Source organism: Loxodonta africana, chromosome 1, assembly GCF_030014295.1.
Source record: "Loxodonta africana isolate mLoxAfr1 chromosome 1, mLoxAfr1.hap2, whole genome shotgun sequence".
NCBI classification, from domain to species: Eukaryota; Metazoa; Chordata; class Mammalia; order Proboscidea; family Elephantidae; genus Loxodonta; species Loxodonta africana.
The window spans coordinates 1,019,871-1,034,629 of NC_087342.1; the positions used below are offsets into that span (position 1 = coordinate 1,019,871).

General features: G+C 40.1%; 1 protein-coding gene across 5 annotated transcripts in view; it reads left to right on the forward strand.

Moving 5' to 3' along the window:
• The window catches only part of LOC100654991 (OX-2 membrane glycoprotein-like), a 140,469-nt gene that overhangs the window by 87,749 nt on the left and 37,961 nt on the right, over positions 1–14,759 (forward strand). For 4 of the 5 annotated variants that reach the window (XR_010317837.1, XR_010318132.1, XR_002786570.2 and 1 more), the window contains one exon: positions 5,024–5,542. The exons of the other annotated variant lie outside the window; for it this stretch is intronic. The gene's annotated coding sequence lies outside the window, so the exon portion shown is untranslated. The remainder of the gene's footprint in view (positions 1–5,023; positions 5,543–14,759) is intronic. 5 annotated transcript variants of the gene reach the window in all.

Here is a 14,759-nt window from a genome sequence, read left to right on the forward strand (position 1 = left end):
TCGTGTGGCCTTGGTGTTCTTCATTTTCCTTTGCTCCAAGTGGGTTGAGACCAATTGATGCATCTTAGATGGCCGCTTGTTAGCATTTAAGACCCCAGACGCCACATTTCAAAGTGGGATGCAGAATGTTTTCATAATAGAATTATTTTGCCAATTGACTTAGAAGTCCCCGCAAACCATGTTCCCCAGACCCCCGCCCTTGCTCCGCTGACCTTTAAAGCATTCATTTTATCCCGGAAACTTCTTTGCTTTTGGTCCAGTCCAATTGAGCTGACCTTCCATGTATTGAGTGTTGTCTTTCCCTTCACCTAAAGCATTTCTCATCTACTGATTAATCAATAAAAAACCCTCTCCCACCCTCCCTCCCTCCCCCCCTCGTAACCACAAAAGTATGTGTTCTTCTCAGGTTTACTATTACTCAAGATCTTATAATAGTGGTCTTATACAATATTTGTCCTTTTGCCTCTGACTAATTTCGCTCAGCATAATGCCTTCCAGGTTCCTCCATGTTATGAAATGTTTCACAGATTCGTCACTGTTCTTTATCGATGCGTAGTATTCCATTGTGTGAATATACCACAATTTATTTACCCATTCATCCGTTGATGGACACCTTGGTTGCTTCCAACTTTTTGCTATTGTAAACAGAGCTGCAATAAACATGGGTGTGCATATATCTGTTTGTATGAAGGCTCTTGTATCTCTAGGGTATATTCCCAGGAGTGGGATTTCTGGGTTGTATGGTAGTTCTATTTCTAACTGTTTAAGATAACGCCAGATAGATTTCCAAAGTGGTTGTACCATTTTACATTCCCACCAGCAGTGTATAAGAGTTCCAATCTCTCCGCAGCCTCTCCAACATTTATTATTTTGTGTTTTTTGGATTAATGCCAGCCTTGCTGGTGTGAGATGGAATCTCATCGTAGTTTTAACTTGCATTTCTCTAATGGCTAATGATCGGGAGCATTTTCTCATGTATCTGTTGGCTGCCTGAATATCGTCTTTAGTGAAATGTGTGTTCATATCCTTTGCCCACTTTTTGATCGGGTTGTTTGTGTTTTTGTGGTTGAGTTTTGACAGAATCATGTAGATTTTAGAGATCAGGCGCTGGTCGAAGATGTCATAGCTGAAAATTCTTTCCCAGTCTGTAGGTGGTCTTTTTACTCTTTTGCTGCAGTCTTTAGATGAGCATAGGTGTTTGATTTTTAGGAGCTCCCAATTATCGGGTTTCTCTTCATCATTTTTGGTAATGTTTTGTATTCTGTTTATGCCTTGTATTAGGGCTCCTAGGGTTGTCCCAATTTTTTCTTCCATGATCTTTATCGTTTTAGTCTTTATGTTTAGGTCTTTGATCCACTTGGAGTTAGTTTTTGTGCATGGTGTAAGGTATGGGTCCTGTTTCATTTTTTTGCAAATGGATATCCAGTTATGCCAGCACCATTTGTTAAAAAGGCTTTCTTTTCCCCAATTAATTGACACTGGTCCTTTGTCAAATATCAGCTGCTCATACGTGGATGGATCTATGTCTGGGTTCTCAATTCTGTTCCATTGGTCTATGTGTCTGTTGTTGTACCAGTACCAGGCTGTTTTGACTACTGTGGCTGTATAGTAGGTTCTGAAATCAGGTAAAGTGAGGCCTCCCACTTTCTTCTTCTTTTTCAGTAGTGTTTTGCTTATCCGGGGCTTCTTTCCCTTCCATATGAAATTGGTGATTTGTTTCTCTATCCCCTTAAAATATGACATTGGAATTTGGATCGGAAGTGCGTTAAATGTATAGATGGCTTTTGGTAGAATAGACATTTTTACTATGTTAAGTCTTCCTATCCATGAGCAAGGTATGTTTTTCCACTTAAGTATGTCCTTCTGAATTTCTTGTAGTAGAGCTTTGTAGTTTTCTTTGTATAGGTCTTTTACATCCTTGGTAAGATTTATTCCTAAGTATCTTATCTTCTTGGGGGCTACTGTGAATGGTATTGATTTGGTTATTTCCTCTTCGGTGTTCTTTTTGTTGATGTAGAGGAATCCAAGTGATTTTTGATTGTTTATTTTATAACCTGAGACTCTGCCAAACTCTTCTATTAGTTTCAGTAGTTTTCTGGAGGATTCCTTAGGGTTTTCTGTGTATATAATCATGTCATCTGCAAATAGTGATAACTTTACTTCTTCCTTGCCAATCCGGATACCTTTTATTTCTTTGTCTAGCCTAATTGCCCTGGCTAGGACTTCCAGCACCATGTTGAATAAGAGCGGTGATAAAGGGCATCCTTGTCTGGTTCCCGTTCTCAAGGGAAATGCTTTCAGGTTCTCTCCATTTAGAGTGATATTGGCTGTTGGCTTTGCATAGATGCCCTTTATTATGTTGAGGAATTTTCCTTCAATTCCTATTTTGGTAAGAGTTTTTATCATGAATGGGTTTTGGACTTTGTCAAATGCCTTTTCTGCATCAATTGATAAGATCATGTGGTTTTTGTCTTTTGTTTTATTTATGTGATGGATTACATTAATGGTTTTTCTGATATTAAACCAGCCTTGCATACCTGGTATAAATCCCACTTGATCATGGTGAATTATTTTTTTGATGTGTTGTTGGATTCTATTGGCTAGAATTTTGTTGAGGATTTTTGCATCTATGTTCATGAGGGATATAGGTCTATAATTTTCTTTTTTTGTAATGTCTTTACCTTGTTTTGGTATCAGGGAGATGGTGGCTTCATAGAATGAGTTGGGTAGTATTCCGTCATTTTCTATGCTTTGGAATACCTTCAGAAGTAGTGGTGTTAACTCTTCTCTGAAAGTTTGGTGGAACTCTGCAGTGAAGCCATCCGGGCCAGGGCTTTTTTTTGTTGGGAGTTTTTTGATTACCGTTTCAATCTCTTTTTTTGTTATGGGTCTATTTAGTTGTTCTACTTCTGAATGTGTTAGTTTAGGTAGGTAGTGTTTTTCCAGGAATTCATCCATTTCTTCTAGGTTTTCAAATTTGTTAGAGTACAATTTTTCATAATAATCTGAAATGATTCTTTTAATTTCATTTGGTTCTGTTGTGATGTGGTCCTTCTCGTTTCTTATTCGGGTTATTTGTTTCCTTTCCTGTATTTCTTTAGTCAGTCTAGCCAATGGTTTATCAATTTTGTTAATTTTTTCAAAGAACCAGCTTTTGGCTTTGTTAATTCTTTCAATTGTTTTTCTGTTCTCTAATTCATTTAGTTCAGCTCTAATTTTTATTATTTGTTTTCTTCTGGTGCCTGATGGGTTCTTTTGTTGCTCAGTTTCTATTTGTTCAAGTTGTAGGGACAGTTCTCTGATTTTGTGTCTTTCTTCTTTTTGTATGTGTGCATTTATCGATATAAATTGGCCTCTGAGCACTGCTTTTGCTGTGTCCCAGAGGTTTTGATAGGAAGATTCCAAATTCATTCTTGATTGATCTGTGAAAGTGGATCTGGGCCCTTTAAATATTATTTTCCTTTGGCAGCTGGTGTGATACTAAGCCTTGTCAGTAGAGGGCACTGGGCATTTCGGGAGGAAGGAGTCTTCCTTCCTGGTTCCACTGGTGTGTTCACCTGGCTCCTGGAGAGCATGGCTTTCTCCACTGTTTGGCCCACGTGTTTTTCACCAGTGCTAGGTACCTGCATGGTACACCTTTCTCCAGTGTTTGGCCACCATGTGTTTTCTCCAGTTCTTAACTAGAGCAGTGACAGTGTAGCCAGTAGCCCCAAAAAGTGTGAGCCTGTGACCAGTTCAGATTACTACTCACTGCACCCTCTCTTCAAACCCATGTGTGTGTACACTGGGGAACCATGGGCTGGTCATCTAGGGAGCTGGCTGTCCAACTTTCATCCCAAAAAGCAGGTCCAGATCTTCCCTGGCCTGAACTGTGCAAGACAGTGTGCCAAGACACGGACGGGAGTGTGCTGAGGCATGCACAGGAGTGTGCCAAACTGCGTGTTTTCTGTCTCCTGATTCAATTCAGACAGACACACCAAGCCCCGCTTCCCAGGCCTCTCAAATTCCTAATCTGTCTTCTTAACTACGCAGGAAGGTCAGTGAAGAAAGAGAATGTGTCTTTCTTGTATACCTAGCACCTAACACAGCACCTGGCACATAGCAGGCTTTCAGAATACTTTCTTTTTTTAAATGCATGTTATGTACATATGCAAATTTTCTTAACCAAGAACCCAAAAACCAACGTAGCTATGAGTGGTATCATCAGTTGGTGTAAATCTAGCTAAGTATCATGCTCTTCTTATTTTTACTCTGGTGGGGCTAAAAAACAGAGTCTTTGGGTGGTGCAAACAGTTGAGTGCTCATCTGCAAGCCAAAAAGTTTAGAGATTTGAACCCACTCATAGACATCTCAGAAGACAGGCCTTGAAAACACTACGGAGCTATTCTCTGTGCACACATGGGTCACCATGAGTTGGAATCAACTCAATGGCAACAAACAACAACAGGACTAAAAACCTTAGAAGTGCTCGATAAATACGTTATTAACTGATAGAAGAGAAAGTGCTTTTACTCACACATTTGGACAGCATTCCCTTATACAATACCAGAACTAAAGAGCTCCAGAAAAGCATTTATACTCATATCAACCTCCTTACTCTAACGACGGGAAAAAGCCTCTATTTTCGCTTTCGGCTCTTGTTAGAGTGGAACACAGCCAGCACGTGCAGACCAGGAAATTACTTTTAGAGAGTCCAGAGTGAGCATATTAAAGATGGACAGCTTTATTTGATCACTAGCTATTTGACCACTAGCCAATTGCTATTCAAAATGGTCACCACTGTTGAATTAAATAAGCCCTCTTGCTACTCAGCCAGGTGCAGCCTTGGTGATAGCTCTCTTAAGAAACAGCTCAGGGATGGATTAATGCTTAGTAGCTGAAGCATTTGCTTTTATGATTTTTATTTTGGGCTCATCTTGGAAACCAGTGTTTTTTCTCTGATAATGGCCTCTTAACATAAGTGGCTTTTCCTGATCAGCAGTCTCCTGAGAACCTTTCAAAATCTGTTTGATGTTTTCTGAAGGATGCCTGCCTCTCTGTGCCTCTGAAAGTAAGTTTCATACCTGCTCTGCACACATGGGGTCACCGTGAGACAGATTCAACTGGAGGACAACTATCAACAACGGCACACAGACTACGCTGTGTAACAGGGCAGCTGTAGTGAACATTTGTTACCACCTGGAATCCAGATCTACCTATGGTCACAGTACCACGGTTCACTTTGAGGAAATTGTATTTTCCCACACTTCTGTCCACACATGGAGGGTGAAACTGATTTTGCACCTGGCTCCAGGGTGGAGTTATGGCTGAATCCTAAATCAAACAGTATATTTTATTGCCTCTGGTGACAATTTGATTCCAGAATGAACACAGGATCTAAGTCTAATCAGAAAATATGAGATTCAGTTCTAAACTCCTCTGAACTTTCTTAGACAAGGACTTCTTTTCTGCTGGACTTGGTGTTGTACAAATCCGTGTCCTGGAGCTCCCGCAGCCACCTGGCAACTACGACAGCCAGACTGAGGATGGAACCAAGATAGAGGTGAGCAGAACCAAGATACAAGTACAAAGATAATCTCCCAGTAATGTTACTACAGTAAAACCTGCCAAAGCCAGAACCTGTGTAAGGCAAAAACCTGTCAGAGAAGGAAAAACTCAAATATTTTCCGCTAAAACAAGAGATAGAAAAGTGGTAAGACTGCACTCTGTCAAAGACAGAAAACTTGGGAGACCCGGAAAACCAAGGTAGTTTTCCTCAAGTTTCAGCTCTCGCAGCTAGATATTCTGGGCATTTTAGTTATGTTGGCTCTTCAACACGCTCTTTGTTAAATTAATTCACCACATTAAATATACACCCCCCAACCTTAGTTAACATCTGTGAACATCTGTTCAGCTGTTTTCAGATGCAAATTGATTAGCATGAACTGACGGAAGACAGAAAATTGATTTCAGTTACATAGTTTGGAAGGAAAGGATAGTGATCAGATACTGAGATAATACACCTTTACATCAGTTTTTTTTTAGTACTTAAAGTCGTTTTTTGCAAGATTAGCAAGATAATAGAGATATCAAAATATAGGGCTTCTGTGAAGTCTGCAAACATGTGAACATAATAAATTGCCTATTAATATTATATTACAACAAAGTAATATTGTTTCCGTAGTTTATAAACACCCTCATATGACATAAAATCTTCATAAAATTTAATTGATGATTTAAAGACTAATGTGCAAAATATTTAATAATATACAGGCATGTATTATTCAGGAAAATGCCTATTGTGTACATAGTATTATTCAGGGAATTTAAAAGGTAGAAAAAAGAAAGGAAGAAAGGGAAAGAAATTCATTCAGCAAATATTTTTTGAGTGTCTACTCTGCCAATTGACACAGTGGCTGCAACAATGGGCTCAAGCATAACCATTGTGAGAATGCTACAGGAGCAGCCAGTCTTTCTTTGTGCATAGGGGGCTATGAGTCAGAACCAACTCGACGGCACCTAAAAACAACTCTGCCAGGCCCTGGAAACCCTGGTGGTGTAGTGGTTAGGTGCTATGGCTGCTAACCAAAAGGTCAGTAGTTCAAATCTACCAGGTACTCCTTGGCAACGCTATGGAGCAGTTCTACTTGGTCCTATAGGGTCACTATGAGTCAAAATCAACTTGACAGCAACAGGTTTTTTTGTGTGTGTTTTTTTTTAAGCCAGGCCCTACATTGGGTTCTGGAGGCATGAAGTAAAAAAAAAAAAAAAAAGAATACAAAAAAGACGCTGTTTCTACCATCCAGGAGCTCAGTGTAATGTAAAAGAAAAACATATAAACAACAACAATAAGAAAAAAAATCTATAATACAGCATATTAGGTTAGGGAAGGGCAGATGTACCAGGTGTTATAAGAACACAGAAGCATGAGAAACGAGTCCCGACTAGAAAAGACTTCATAGAGAAGGAGACCTTTGAGCTGGGTCTTAAAGGTTAAGTAGGAATTTTCCAAGGCAAAATACTTATTTATCGACTTACCTACACAGATGCACAGCTAGGGGGCATACATCAGGGCACAGAACAGACCAGAGTTCCCTGGGGAAAGGAAGATAAATGCCAAAAGAGGTGGATCCAACCAAGTCTTATTTCTTCTCTCAAAGTTATTAATGAGATCAGACTTTTTGGGTAGATCACTTGAGGAGCAGCAGAGGCCAGAAAACATAAGACAAGAGTAATGTTTATGTTCTGTTTAAACTTTGGGCTTAATAGTTAAGCTCATGAGAACCAGGAGTGTAGAATCCCTCTGGGGAAGAAAGTCAGAAATTCATAAGTACGATCCTATTCTTACCTTCGTGAGGTTGCTTGCCATGAATACTAACCACTCTTTAAATGAGGGAAAATAAATAAGTAGGTAAGTTAAAGGTTGTTGTTTTGTGTCATCAATTCCAACACATAGCGACCTCATGTGGCAGAGTAAAGCTGCCCAACAGGGTTTTCTTGGCTGTAATCTTTACAGAAGCAGATTGCCAGGTCTTTCTCCAGAAGAACCACCAGCCCCTAGGTTAGCAGCTGAGCACTTAACCATCGTGCCACCAGGGCTCCTTAAAAGATATGTTCAGAGTCACTACTAGGCAACATTTACCCATCAAAACTTGTGTCAAGAACAAAACTAACATTTTCATCTCATCTGTCCAAATCTTAAGTCTATTTCTTAATTGAATCCATACCTCAGAGCCAAAAGAAGGGACATTATTATTTCCCTAAAATCCCAAAGGGAGGATTTTATATAAGGAAGTGACATAATGTCCAAAACCAAACCAAACCCTTTGCCGTCAAGTCGATTTTGACTCATAGCGACCCTATAGGACAGAGTAGAACTGCCCCATATGGTTTCCAAGGAGCTCCTGGTGGATTCAAACTGCCGACCTTTTGGTTAGCAGCTGTAGCTCTTAATCACTATGCTACCAGGGTTTATGTGACATAATGTAGGCTATACTTTTTTTTTTTTAAAGATTGCTCTGATTGGGGCTGGGGGATGGGGAGATGGATCTTCTAGCGTGAAAGGGGAAGGAGAGAGAATTGGGAAAGCAGAGGAGAAATTATAGTGACTTCAACAAGGGTGCTAGCCAAGGGGATGGTGAGAAGTGAGATGAATGACATATTTTTGAGGGCGGTATTAGCTGATGTGTTAAAGGTGTGGAAAGAGTAAGACAGAAGTCATGGATAGATTCCTAGGCTTTTTACTAACTAATGTGTGAGGTGCCATTGACATAAACAGAAAAGACAGCAGAAGCAGGCTGAGAGGACATGTCAACTTGGAGGTTTATATTAGATTTGCTAAGTGACGACATCACACATAGCTTTGGATCTGTGAGCTTGGAGTGGAGACAAGGACTAGAGATATAAGTCCTCAGCATAGTAAGGTACTGCCTTCAGAGTTAGAATACAAGAATAATGTACATATTCCACACCTGAAGTCATTTCACGTGGAGTAGCACAAGTGGGAAGATATTTTAGACATTGTTTCTTTGAGAGAAATTAGGATGTTGTCTCTCTAACTTGCTACTCAGCGCATTCTATATAATGACCATATAATGATACCAGCAGGAGTGCTTAAGCACTGCAACCAAGGAACAGAGCAAAGGCAAACATATATTGATAATTTGAACAGAAAGAAACTTGTACAAGTGTGGGTGGCATACACATCGGTGTTCCATGATGCTTCTCTCTCCCTAGCCAAAAGAATGCATGGGTCCCCAACCCCCCAGTTCAGATAGTATCTCTTCATAGCGCCCACACATCTCCAAATCTTCCACATGGCAGTCATATGAGTGCAGCTATCTGTGTTCCGCTTTCTAGTTCATAACTAAAGGCTGAAGCAACTAATGATGATATCTATTTGAGAAATAGAATAAAATGAATTGCTGAAATTCAAGTTGTCTGAATGTCCTCTAATCTCATGAGCCTGTGGGTACAAATGAGGTATCATTAACAATGACAATCCAAATTTTGTTAGCTGGTACCTGACCAAGGACCTTGGGCAAACCTTGCCTTCCTATGCCCACTGTCAAAATCCTTTCCAGTTATTGCTGGAAGCACCTCTAGGAGGTTTCTCAGATGTGCTGAGGACTATATGTTCTTTGATATCTAAGGCCTGAGATCATGGTCCTGGGGCACATCCCACGACTGCTTTCGCCAACACTTACTGTGAGAGTAGTGCTTTCCCTACCTTGGGGGCTGTCTTTTACTGCTTACAAAGCTACAAACCTTCCGGGTGCCCACCAGTCCACTGCCCCTTCCATCTCTGTGCACTGCTGAACCACAACGGGAGTGCATCCAGAAGCAGGTCTGTATTCCAAGCCTTTCTGTTAGCGTCAGGATTTGGTCACCCTGGACCTCCACACATGTGGTGACCTCGAAGTTTAGGATCTGACTCTAGAGCCTTCCACGTGTCCAGGGCACAGGGCACCTTCCTGAAGCTGTCCTGACAGAGATGGGCAGAGCAAGGCATTTATTCTTTGGTACAGGGGGTGCACCATAGTAGAAGTTTCCAAGCATGGGCTCAGGCTCTCATTCATCTCAAAGTATCCCTCTTCTTCCTCAGCCTGTCAGGACTTCCTATTCCTTTCAGTGCTGTCAGATTCCTGACCTCCATTGCCAGGTGTTATCGAACTTTGAAATGGAATGTAACATCCGGTGAGTCATGGCTCTGCCTCCTCTGTCCTTGTACTTTCCATTTTTATCACCCACAGCAAAGTGGGAACCACTCTTTCACAGAAGGAAGTCATCGCCCTTCTGTGCTTAAGCCTGGGTGTTTCTCGTTATCCTCTTCCGTCCTCTCCTCCTTCTCTGTCTCAGAGGGTGTCCTTTCTTTTTCCTTTGCTCGCTCCTGATCTTCATCTGCCCTTGGTTCTCCAGGACTTTAAGCTACCAATACTCCCTCTCCTAGGTTTTACTTCAGTCTCTCTACTGGTTTCTCCTCATCTATCCCAGGTACACTTAAGTCTGCTTAATACAGCTAACAAACACACACTTTCCAGCGCGGTTAATATGTATGTCACGAAAGATAGAGTAAAATTATAGATTAAAAAAATATAATTGCTGAACATACGTTAACACTACAGAAATCAATAGCAGAACAAATGTAACAAAGCAATTATTTAAAAAAACTAAACACTACATTAAATACAGAAATTTTAGTTTAATTATGAAAACACGATATTTAAATACTATTTGATCTTTTACAAAAAGGTCTGATCACATGTCAGTAGAGGCATGATTGAGTCACAATTGCATTTTTGTGCAAAATTTTCCCAATTCTTAAGATCTCTTTCTGCTTCTATGTTAGTTGGTGGAAATGATGAAGAGATAGTTATAAGTTATCTCTAAATGTTTTCCCCTGACTCATTCATTCACCTTTCAATATTTCCACCTCTTGTTTGAGAAAATCTTTTTCAAAGTTTTTGTTTTTCAGGAATTGTATTAACAGCAAGCTATGGCTTTTTTTTTTTTAGTGAAAGTGTTTTTGATTCCACTTTGTCTTCTTTAGTTTTGTAGAAACTGATGAACATCTAAATTTCATCATGTCCATGTTCCACTTGATGGAAAAGTCTTTGAACTAGAGGAAAAATTGCCCTGATGATAAAGTTTGTATTGTCAATTGACTTTTTTTAGTCATTGTTTATGAAAATTTTTAAAATAGTGAAGAATGCTTTCTAATCAACCAAATATGCTTGATTAAACATTTTAATGTTATATATGAGTACAGGAAGAACTCAAGATACAACCAATTTAGATATTTTTTTAATCCCTATAATATTGTCACATCAAAAAACTATCGGTTTCTTGGACCTGAGAAAGGCCTAGTCTATCAGAATATTGAAAAAAACAATGTTGTGATCTCTTCTCAGTTCATTCCCCAGAATTCTTTAATTAAATAAGCCACAATCAGAGAAGGTGGAATTCTTGTTCTAATTCTTTTCCCTCCAGGGGTTCGAAGAAAAAATTTCCTCCCCTCTATGGAAAAATTAGGAGGGAGCTGTGGCGTGCCACCTAACATCTTCAGTAGCCCCTTGTTGCCCTTGGAATACAATACAAATTCTTTTCTCTGGTCTACAAGAGCCCACGTGAATGAACAGGGCCATAGTTACCTCTCCAACATCATCTGCTACCAGTCCTCCTTGTCAGGAGGCTGTACCACACTGGGCTGTCTTCCCTCTTCCTGAACCTGCTAGGCTTGTTTCCACCTTAGGACCTCACTGCTGGCTGATGCTCTTGCCAGGAACATTCTTCCTCCAGAGCTCTACATGGCTGGCTTATTCCCCATATTCAGACGACAACTGAATTCCTGACTCCTTCCCCTCTGATGACCCATCTACAGGAGTCCCCTGGTCATTCTCTTTCCCATTGCCCAGTGTATTTATTCATTTCCTCAATTTCACTACAGTATATTTTGGTTTTCATTTTAACATATTTCTTTCTCTCTTGCTGCCTCTCTGCCCTATCCTCTTAAGTTGACCATGAAAGGAGGAACTTTGACTGCCATGTTGTTGTTGTTAGGTGCTGTCCAGTCAGTTCTGACTCTTAGTGACCCTGCGCACAACAGAACCAAACACCGCCTGGTCCTGCACCATCCTCACAATCGTTGCTATGTTTGAGCCCGTTGCTACAGCCACTGTGCCAGTCCATCTCGTTGAGGGTCTTTCTCTTTTTCACTGATTTTCTACTTTACCAAGCATGATGTCCTTCTCCAAGGACTGGTCCCTCCTGATAACGTGTCTGAAGTAGGTGAGACAAAGTCTGACCATTCTCGCCTTTGATGAGCATTCTGGCTGTACTTCTTCCAAGACAGATTGGTGTGTTCTTCTGGCAGTTTGTGGTATATTCAATATCATTCACCAACACCGTAATTCGAAGGCATCAACTCTTCTTCAGTCCTCCTTATTCACTGTCCAGATTTTGCATGCACATGAAGTGATTGCATATACCACGGCTTGGGTCAGGCACACCTTAGTTCTGAAAGTGACATCTTTGCTTTTTAACACTTTAAAGAGGTTTTTAAAGCAGCAGATATGCCTGATGCAATACATCATTTGATTTCTTGACTGCTGCTTCCGTGGGTGATGATTGTGGATCCAAGTGAAATGAAATCCTTGAAAACTTTAACCTTTCCTTCGTTTATCTTGATTTTGCTCATTGGTCCAGTTGTGAGGACTTTTGTTTTATGTTGAGGTGCAATCCACAGTGATGGCTGTGGTCTTTGATCTTCATCAGTAAGTGCTTCAAGTCCCCTTCACTTTCAGCAAGCAAGCTTGTGTCGTCTGCGCATTGCAGGTTGTTAATAAGTCTTCATCCAATTCTGATGCCCTATTCTTCTTTGTATAGTCCAGCTTCTCAAATTATTTGCTAAGCATATAGATTGAATAAGTATGGTAAAAGGATATAACCCTCACACACACCCTTCCTGATTTTAAACCACATGGTATCCTCCTGTTCTGTTCGAACAACTGCCTCTTGTTCTATGTACAGGTTCCACATGAGCACAATTAAGTGTTCTGGAATTCCAATTCTTCTCAATGTTATTCATAATTTGTTATGATTCACACAGTCAAATGTCTTTGGATAGTTAGTAAAACACAGGTAAACATCTTTCTGGTATTCTCTCCTTTCAGCTATATTACTATATACTCAGTTTCTAGAACAATGCCTGGCACATAGTAGGCATTCAGTAAATATTTGTTATGTGAATGAATGAAGAAATAAATTAATTCTTCCTCATTCACTTGTGACAGGCAGAAATCACATTCATTCTTCTCACATCTTGAACCCTAAGCTCCCCATCTCTGAGCCTTTTTCACTTCTCTATGTACTTTCACTTGGAAACTCTGGCGGTGTAGTGGTTGAGAGCTACCACAACTTACCAAAAGATCGGCAGATGGAATCCACCAGGTGCTCCTTGGAAACCCTATGGGGTGGTTCTACTCTGTCCTGTAGGGTTGCTAGGAGTTGGAATCAACTCAACGGCAACAGGTTTTGTTTTTTTTTTAATGTACTTTCACAATCGTCTGAGGTATTTCTACTCTTCACCTATCAAATTTTGCTCTTGAGAAAAGATCTCAAACTCATTCACACGTATGGCATTAATGATTAACAGCATATTGAATTCTTGTCAATTTGTAGGTCTATATATTTCTTTTCACTTTCTGAAAGGTTTCTTTTGATGAATGGAAGTTTTTAATCTGAATATAACTAAATATACCAATGTTTCCTTTGATGGTTAGCTCTGTATGTGCTCTTTTCAAGAATAGAGCTCTAGAAGACTTGTCATTTCCCTCTTACATTAAGCTATTTAATGTTTCTGAACTTGATTTTGGAAACCCTGGTGGCGTAGTGGTTAAGTTCTACAGCTGCTAACCAAAGAGCTGGCAGTTCAAATCCACCATGCGCTCCTTGGAAACTCTTATGGGGGCAGTTCTACTCTGTCCTATAGGGTCTCTATGAGTCGGAGTCGACTCAATGGCAACAGATTTAATTTCTTTGTTTTTGGTTTTAGAAGTTGATTTTTGTGAGGAAGGAGATAAAAACACTTTTTTCCCACGCGAACATCCAATTGAGCTCTTTGTTTCCCACTACACTGCATTGTCACACTTTCTATAAATCAGATGGGTTTGTTTCTGGACCCTGTTCTGTGCCTTCGACCATTTTATCTACATTCGAACCAATGTAATTAACACAGTCTTAATTACTGTAATTATGCTGTTACTGTTGTTAGTTGCCGTCGAGTCAATTCCCTCTCATGATGACCCCATATGTGCAAGTAGAACCACTCCATAGGGTTTCAAGCCTGCAGCCTTTTGGAAGGAGATCATCAGACCTGTCTTTCCAGGTTCCTCAGGGTGATTTCGAACTGCCAGCCTTTTGATTAGTAGTTGAGTACTTAACCATTTCTCATTTTCTGTAGATATACGGACAACCAGATATGTATACCCCAAGTCAAAAAGAAAGAAAAAAAAAATCAAAGGATCCTTCCACAGATAAATTATCTGAGGTTGCCTAGGGCAGAGCATTTGCACGTCTGTTCCTCCAGGCAATTGAGGGTCCTGAAACGTAACTGGCTTCTACTCTTCTTGTTTCCACAACCTGAAATTGTCAGTTGACAAGCCCCACCTTCCTAAACAGAGCATCAAAGAGGCAAAAATCTCCACCAGCTATTTCAGGGAATTCAGCAAAATATAAGAAAGACCAAGTTAAAAACAAACTCCTATAATTTAACCTAGGAGAAATAGAAATGATTTGGCAAACAGAACACCTTAAAAGACAAAATTATAGGTAGTATGTTCAGAGACATTTAAGATGTCATCACTTAAATAAAACAAACACAAGCTGTGAAAAAAAAAACTCCTGGGTATTAAAAGTATGATTGCCCCCCCCCCAAAAAAAACCCAAACCCGTTGCCGTTGAGTTGATTCCGACTCATAGTGAGCCTATAGGACAGAGTAGAACTGCCCCATCGGGTTTCCAAGGAGCGCCTGGTGTATTCGAACTGCCGACCTTTTGGTTAGCAGCCATAGCACTTAACCACAACCCCACCAGGGTTTCCAAAACAAACAATAAATCCAAAAAAGGAGTTTCAAAAATGAATTCGTAGAAATTATCAAAGGAGGAAATCATCAAGGAAATAATAGAAAATAATCCTGCAGATATAAAGAAGGCCACTGAAAAATAGCAGAGTGCCAAGGACAATAAATGTCTAAAAACCCGCACATGTCCCTGTGGAAGTT